This window comes from Protobothrops mucrosquamatus, unplaced genomic scaffold (genome assembly GCF_001527695.2).
Source record: "Protobothrops mucrosquamatus isolate PMUCROS unplaced genomic scaffold, P.Mucros_1.0 scaffold63, whole genome shotgun sequence".
Lineage (NCBI taxonomy): Eukaryota > Metazoa > Chordata > Lepidosauria > Squamata > Viperidae > Protobothrops > Protobothrops mucrosquamatus.
In genome coordinates this window covers 1,097,162-1,106,576 of record NW_015386442.1, presented here as the reverse complement: position 1 = coordinate 1,106,576, position 9,415 = coordinate 1,097,162, and positions in this window count along the sequence as shown.

The window sequence follows — 9,415 nt, the reverse complement described above, 5'->3', positions numbered from 1 at the left end:
GAGATAAGAATGTTTTACTATTATGGGATGGGAAAGGGCAGATAGATAGGTAGATATAGATATATGCCAGTTTGTGTCCCCAGAGCTATATGCAGTGCTTTTTTTGTAAAAAAAAAAAAAAAAAAAAAGGTGCCAGAACTCACACACGTCATACAACCCGCCTTGCCTACCCTACAAGATTCTATCCAAAAAAGGTACCGGAACTCCGTTCTTGGCATTCTAAGACAAAAAAAGCCCTGACTATATGTGATATTGAATTGATTTCCTGCAGACTTTGGTCTAAACTGCTGGGTGCAGATGATCAGCTGAAACCAAGACTTCTGTATTCCTAATCTGCAGGCTTCTGCTTGCAAAAGAGAATAGAAAATATCAAAGGAAAAAATGAGGTGGCAGAAGACAGGAAACTATACCCTTCTCTATCTAATGACCTATTCTTTGAGGTTCCATCTTCTGATTACTTCTGTTGCTTATATATACTCCAAACTGATTCTCTATGAATCCTGGTGAAATTTCATGGTCTTACTACAAGTCCAGGCATTCTATGGCCTTTCAGATATAATTACTCATATAAACCTCTGAGTATTGGTCATACTGGGTTTATATTATTATACGCTGCCATTTTCATTTGATTAGTTTAAATTGTTGAATTCATTCCCAGGAAGACCATAAGCTGCCTATCTCTGTTCTTCCATTCAGAACTATTTTATAGAATAGTCTGGCTTTATATTGTTTAATATAATCAAAAACATTTTGTGGATGTTTTGTTCTTACAGGAAGGTGAATTTAGAAAAAAAGAAGATACCTTGAATCACATCATCAACAGGTAAGTCAGTTTTCACCGTAATCTAAAATACAGTATTTTGATTCAATTTTCTGTCTTTATTTTTATGGTGTAAGAAATTAGTATGACATCTATGCAATATCCATCTTCTCTTCAAACTCAATTTCATTTCTGTGGAATGGATTTTTTTTATTCATTTATCCGGTAATCCTCTTAGGTAAAAGACTAAAATAATCCCTTCCATGTGTCTGTGTTCCACCACATAGGAAAAGATTGGTAAGACTGCCTTCCTGACAAGGATACTACCAGTGATAGGAAGCAACCTAATTAAAAAGGAAATGGCAGATCTTTTCATGCATTTTATCTGTTAAGGGGATTCTTTATGAATGCTTTTCCTTTGGATGTATTTCTGCCAAGTGTGGAATACACATTTTCATGTCCTCCAATACTTTGAAGTTTTGCTTGCTATTTATCTTCAGGGCTGCTTGGAATCAGAAAGGCAGATAGAATATAGCCAAGTTCTGCTCACTTTCTCACAGAGGTATAATTGTACTGTAGGAAAGATACAAGAATGGTCAGTCACATATGATCAGCCTGAGACAGTGACATTGTTTCTTTGCAAAAGGACACCTTGTAATATTGCTTCAGGATTATGCTTTTCTTAGAAATGGACCTCATCCAGAGTTGCACATAGTTCTGTGCTATGCAAGTAACATTATATTGGTTTCCCCCCCCCCCCTCATTTTAAGTATTGTTAGTCACTCAGAATCAAGTAGTTTGGATGGGCAGGCATAGAAATTGAATAAATAAGTAACATATGACTGAATCTTCCAATGGGAAGATGCTTATATATACTTATTTCAGTTTTTATTTCTACTTAATATCATAGTCTCAAATCAGTTTGAACTCTTTTATTCTTTGGTATAATAAGTGCTGGCCTAAAAATCAGAAGACTGTGAGTTCTAGTTTTGCCTTGGGCATGAAAGCTGGCTGGTTGACTGACTTATGTTGGTGCTCAAATAAATACAATTACCTTTTTTATTTTAGGCTGAATATAAAAATAAACCTTTTAATATAATCCAGGATTGTGATTATAGAATACAAATGCCTAACTATTATATACTTATAGATATGGAACTATGTAATGACTAAAGATAAAGGTTTCTTTGTCCAGGGGCACTGCTCATCTCTGTTTCCTGGCTGAGGGAGCCAGCATTGTCCAAAGTCATTTCCCACCAAAGGTGGTACCTATTAAAGGTGGGCTTACCTTCCCACCAAAGTGGTACCTGTTAATCTACTCACATATGCATGCTTTCGAACTGCTAGGTAGGTAGAAGCTGGGGTGAGAACCGGAGCTCATCCTGTTGCGTGGCACTCAAATTTGAACCCGGGCTGTCATCTTTCCAGCTGACTAACTCAGCATCTTTAACCACTATGCCATCAAGCCCCCTCAAATTTAATGACTATTCAACATGTATAACATATACTTTTTAGCACACTATTGTGATTGAATCCCAAGAAATGAAATCAAAGCTAAATTAATGTTAACCTCCCTCTATATCTATTTTTATTTCCTTTTTAAACAATAACTGATACTATAATGTTTGAGAATATTTTACTAGCAGTAGAGCATTTATTGTTGCTGCAAAATTAATTGCAAAATCATTTATTTCTATATCACAAATACTATAAGTGTCATTTGACACTTGAAATAAATAACTTTCTTAAATTCACAACATTACCTGTGGGGGGCAGGTAATGATGATGTAGAATCAACAGTTATTTCTTCAAAATATTTACTATAGAAAGCTATTTTATTGCTTTATAAAGCTCTATCATAGCAAACTTTTAAAAGCAACAGAGAGAAGAAAAATATATGGGACTGTAGAGTGGTAGAATATCAGATATTTGTGTCAATAATCTATTCCTCCAGCAACATTAGTAGTTTGAATTGATCCAATTAAGGGAGAAGCCATTGGAAAAATTATTTGATACAGATTATATCTGTGTGAATCAGGTTTGGTTTGAACTGGAGATTCAAGATTTGACTAGATTATTCCATTCCAGTTTTCATTATGACATTCAAAGGTAAACATATTGAAGCCATTTCATTTGATAGAATGGGATGAAGACAAAACAAATAGTAACATTAGATAATGTTAACTCTGTCAATCTTCAGTGAACACCTTCAAGGATTATCCAACTTCAGTTTCAATGTATGTTCCAGCTCTTTAAAGGCAATGTTGTTAAAGGACAGCATAACATTTTATCTTGCAAATTATGTAAATGTTCTCTGCAGAAATTGTGCTGAACCACTACTGGAAGTGTTCTTCTCCAACTGTTTTAATAATAACATATTTTTAATGAAATATAATGCCAAAAAGAAACTGGCACTAAAACATATTGATAACCTTGCTATTCCCTTTTTCTTAAAAGCAGTTTAGCCAGAGCTAAATTTTACCTTTACCTTACCCATTCTTGTAGTATCAAAAGGTAATCCTTATCTAGTCATGCCAAGTTAAAGTACAATTCTACCCAAAATGGTATGCTAATTAGATCCAAGATTGCATACTAAAATTTTCAGTCTAGCTCATTTCAAAGTGCTGAGAACTGGAAAAATCTCAGTTATATTGGCATGACAATTGTAGAAATACATTAGCACAAGAAAGAGCAAAGTTGTGTGCTGATAACAAGTAGGAATATCTTGGCATCCTAAAAAAGTTCTCATAGGCAAAGAGATTGGCTAATTATCTCATGCCAGTTCATAGAATCAACATTCGTCATTTATGGAAGGGAAGTTGCAGCATTCTATAGTGTCTGTATCAACCCAAGAAATTAAAGAAAACATCAAGCATGTGAAAGTCTATAAAGGGCGTTGAGGCTATCTTCAGTTTGTGAATCTGTTCAGTGAGGTGATTCCATCAAAACTTCATCAAATTGAAACATCCCTTGAAAGTTTTGCAAAGATCTAGTGATATTGCCCTTGTGTGATTTTGCTTCCTTTCTTTGTGGTATAGCATTTTAGCTGCCTTTCCTAAACAGACATATATTGACTGCGAAAATGGGAATTGAATCCAACACATTTAAATATGCAAAATCTATTTATTTTGCTTATAAATAATAAAACTTTGTTATATTACCTGGATTATGAATGTACATTCCAAAAAGGCTATGAGAAAGCAGCAGAAGTTAGAAATATAATTCTAATAAAAGTCAACATTGCAGGCAATTGGGCCTTGCCATACCTTGTTCCCATACAAACATAGTCTCTTATTTAAAGTTTTCCATTGGTCTTCACTCTTGGAGAAGTCTTATCATTGTTTTATATTTTGAATTTATTCATAACTAAAAAGCATGATCAAAATATTCCAATTAAAAATGGCCAAATATTACTTTCATGCATGTCTCATTTAATGTGAGATCAAGGATAGAGAATCCTGTTCAATTTTCAAAATATACTAGAACAATAAGAGAATATATATGCATAAAGAGGAAGCAGACATGTAATTCTCTATATTCAATACTGAAAGCAAACATGATGAAATTTTATGTAGCTTCATCCTACACTTTTTATTTTTCTTTAATTACTTTATTTTTCAAAATGCAGAATCCTGCAGAATGGAAGAAAAACAGCAATTTCAATAAGCTTTAGAAAAGGTGTCTGACTATGATTCTAATACAATTTAAGTTCTATCAAATTACATCTGCTAAAACATTTTGGATAATGATTCAGTGGACAACTATGATGCTTTGTTATGGCTGACTAATGACAGTTTCTTTATAATACCTTATTTACGCATTATAAAGACAAATTAATGTAATTTAATAGATCAGGTTATTGTTCAGATTAGCAATCAGCTCATGAGAATACTGCTAGAATAGCTAACTGCTACAATAAAAAAATCTTATTTTATTCAGCCCAAAACATTAATGCTGGGCAGTTTCAGTCTATTTATTTAAGAAAAAAATAAATGTCTTTCTGTTCTTTTCTTCTTTCACCTTATAAAGGTATATGATTATTGTAGATTATTTCTTCACATTTTTCTTTGAAAAGCTAAAGTTAATGTTTCATATTTTTGTGTGTATATTTTACAGAAAGGAAGATGTCCTGATTAATACATTTTAGTCTGTCTTGGTTTTTGAAAGGAGATTGTATTATGCCTATCAGTGTTCTAGCAAAATAATCTCTATTCCCAAAGTCTTAGAAAAATTATCAAGGCTCATATATCTAAGATACCCATTTTACTATTACTTGGAACTTCGTGATGAATAGGCATCCATATTCCCAAACACATATTTATACACATATCAGTTCTGAAATTATAGCTTGGCAAATAATAGCCCTTGGGCTTAGAAGCAAAGTGAATTTCACCCTTGGTGCAGAATCAACTAGGAATCCCATGGCTAGAGTTTTTGTTTATTAAATTTGTATTCTGCTGCAATCCAAAATACTGGTTGGGAAATTCAAAACTTCCTGGAATGTCAGATTACTTCCAAATTCCATGGACATTTCTATTAAATTATCAGAAACGAGCTCAACTCCGCAGAGACTATACCTTCAAAGGCCAGCTAATCTTTATACTGTCCTTTTGTGGAAAATGTGGCTTTGCTAGGTCAGCTTTGAAGTTGCAGTTTGCTTTATAGTACGTTATCTGACTTCAGTTTCCAAGAAAAGAATCCAGCTCTTTGGTCTCATGCATATTGAAGTTAGGTTTTAATTATGGATGACTGTGGCCTAAACACTTGACTATAAAAGTTTCCTTCTATGTTCTTATTATTAAGTCAATTACATAGTGGCTGCTTTTTTAATAAGTAATGAGTAACAGTACTTATTATCTTAGTTCAGATTTTATATTTATTTACTTGATATTGCAAACACAGTAGCTGTATATTTTCAGATGGAAGACTTAAGACATAGATTTGCATTCTGCAATACTTTGACACGTTCTAGTTATTCAACCTAATTTTGCAAAACAGTTCTGTCTGTTGGCTTTCCTGGGGGAAAGTTGTTGCCATCTATCATTTTAGCACTTGACTGATTACTCACTATTATTGAATTTATCATCTGATTCTTCTTAGCTTTTTTCCTAGCTAATAAACAAATATATCACATTCAAAATATCCCAAGAGTTAGATAATCCTTTGTAGAATGATTGGTAATATTTTGTCTTGAATAATAGTATCATATGTGAAGGCTGTGGCCTTGATCCAACAATAGATGTGGAGCATTTACAATCAGTTTTCCTATAAATGATTTCTTCTTATTTATTCATCAGCAACATGTAGATTTTTTCTTATAGAACAGTGTTTTTACCCCAAGCATTTGATAAAATAGACCACAACCTATTACTTGATAAGATAGAAAAATATGGGTTAGACAGCATCACCACCAGATGGATTCATAGCTGTCTTAAGACATCTTTACACAAATAGTATATCATTTTTTTCTACTTGTTCAAACCATGTAAATCAAATAAAATATGAAATGTATTTTATAAGCAGTGGTTAGAATAGTTAAAAGGCAGTATTGCAGGCTAATTCTGCTGACTGTCAGGAGTACGATCATGACCGGATCAAGGTTGACTCAGCCTTCCATCCTTCTGAGGTCAGTAAAATGAGGACCCAGATTGTTGGGGGCAATATGCTGACTCTGTAAACCACTTAGAGAGGGCTGTAAAGCACTATGAAGCAGTATATAAGTCTAAGTGCTATTGGAACAACAACAACAACAACAACAATAATCAGAACTAAAAGCAATGGATAAGAAGACTAGAAAAATAATAACAATGGATCATGCCCTTCATCCACGCAGTGACATTGACAGACTATCTATCAAGGCAAATAAGTGGGCGTAGAATGTTGCAAGTACATCAGATGGTTGAAGAAGAAAAAATAGCTTTGGAAGAATATCTGAAGGACAATGATGAAGATGAACTGAAATTAGTATATCAGGAAGGCTTACTGACTACTGGGGAGACCAAACTGGCCTACAAGAAAGACCAAATGAAGAACAAAATGGAAGCATAGGAAGACAAAACACTACATGGCCAGTACATTAAAAAGAAATATCTGGGAAAGGAGATAATAACAAGATGGCAATAGCTAAGAGCAGGAAAGTTGAAGGAAGAGACCGAGGGACTAATTCTGGCTGCACAAGACCAAGCCTTAAGGACAAATGCATACAAAGTCAAAATTGAGAAGACAGCAACAGACAGTAAGTGCCGCCTATGCAAAGAAGCTGAAGAAACAGTGGACCACCTGGTAAGCTGCTGCAAGAAGATCACACAGACTGACTACAAGCAGTGGCATGACAAAGTAGCAACAATGGTGCATTGGAAAATCTGCAAGAAATATCATTTGCCTGCAAGCAAGAACTGGTGGGATCATAAAATAGAGAAAGTCATAGAAAATGAAAATGTTAAATTGCTCTGGGGCTTTAGAATTCAAACAGACAAGCACCTGCCACATAACACCCGGACTTAACAATTGTCGATAAGAAAGAGATAGCACAATAGATGAGAAAGATCTGGAGAAGATAACAAAATACAAAGACCTACAAATAGAAATAGAAATAGAATGACTATGGCAAACGCAAACAAGGGTAGTACCAATAGTAATAGGTGAATTAGGTGCAATCCCAAAACAACAGGAGCACCACTTGAACACCATTGGCATTGACAAATTTGCCATTAGTCAATTGTAAAAGGCGGCCTTACTAGGAACTGCTTCCATCTTGCGACGATATCTGTAATACCATCAATTCAAACATCCACATCTGCCTATCCCAGGTCCTTGGTAAGGACTCGATAGGTAGACAAAACTGTAAACCTTAAATCATTTCAGACAACTGGTTGTCAAGTCTCTTCTTAAAAACTTCCAGTGTTGGAGCATTCACAACGTCTGGAGGCAGGTTGTTCCACTGATTAATTGTTCTAACTGTCAGGAAATATGCTTCTCTCCTTGATTAATTTCCATCCATTGCTTCTTGTCCTGCCTTCAGGTGCTCCGAGATCCCTCTCACAGTTACTACTATTGAGCAAGGTACAACTATATTGTACCTGTATATTTGGTTTTTCTTGCCTAAATGTAGAACCTTACTTTTTTCACCATTGAATTTCATTTTGTTAGATAGCGCCCAATGTTCAAGTCTGTTAAGATCCTTCTGTATCTTAAGCCTATCTTCTGGAGTGTTGGTTATTCCTGCCAGCTTGGTGTCATCTGCAAATTTGATGAGTTCTCCATCTATCCCCTCGTCCAAATCATTGATGAAGATGTTGAAGAGCACTGGGCCCAGAATGGAGCCCTGGGGCACCCCACTACACACTTCCCTCCAAATAGATGCAGTTCCACTAAGGCCAGTCAGCCAACTATGAATCCATGTGGTGGTGATCCTGTCTAACCCACATTTCTCTATTTTATCAAGTAGTAGGTTGTGATCTACTTTATCAAATGCCTTACTGAAGTCCAAGTAAATTATATCCACAACATTCCTCTGGTCCACCAATTTTGTCACTTGGTCAAAGAATGCAATAAGATTTGTCTGGCATGATCTGTTTTTGACAAACCCATGGTGACTTTTAGTAATGACTTTGTTTGCCTCTAGGTGTTCGCTAATTCATTGTTTGATTATCTTTTCCAGAATCTTCCCAGGTATTGAGGTCAAGCTGATAGGTCTGTAATTTCCTGGATCCATTTTTTCCCCTTTTTTGAAGATGGGAACTACATTAGCTCTTTTCCAGTCCTCTGGTAGTTCCCCAGTGCTCCAAGATCTTTGAAACATATAGTTCGGTGGTTCTGAGATTACATCTGCCAGTTCCTTCAGAACCTTGAGATGTAATCCATCTGGTCCTGGTCATTTGAATTCTTCTAGGATGGACAGGTGCTCACTTACCATTTTCTTGCCTATTTTAACTTGTGTTTCTAATCTGTTTTTTCCAGTACTGTTTTTGATAGGTTGGACTATTTCTTCCCTTTGTATAAAGATGGAGTTAAGTAGTAAAAAATGAGTTAAGTTGCTTTCTCCCTGTTGCTTGTCACCTTCTTGCCACTTTCTTCCACTAATGGACCAATCGTGTTCATAGCTTTTTTCTTTTTTTTTTTACATGTTGAAATAAGCTTTTTTGTTGTTATTTTTGATGTTTGTCGCAAGCTTTACTTCATTTTGAGCGTTAGCTTTCCTCACTTCATCATTTCAGGCTCGGGTTATTTGCTGATATTCTGCCTTAGTTATGTGCCCCTCTTTCCACTTTTTATACTTGTCCTTTTTGTCTATTTATCAGAGAGTTCTTTATGCAGCCATGCTGGTTTCTTTTGACAGCTGTTATTTTTCTTCTTCGTTGGTATTGTGCTAGATTGGGCTTTTATAATCTCACTTTTCAAAATTTCCCAAGCTTCTTCTTTTTTTTTTTTAATTGAAAATTTTTAAAATTTTTACAATATAACTCCCCACCTCCCTCATACCCCACCCTTCCCCACCCCCCTCCCTTCCCCCCGACTTCCCAGAGCTACACACAGGGTTTACAATACAATAATTATATTATGTCTTAAATTATATTATCCTTAAATTAACAATTCTATAACATCCTTTAGCTCTCTTCTAAACTGACATATTAAACATCATTATTACAAATTATT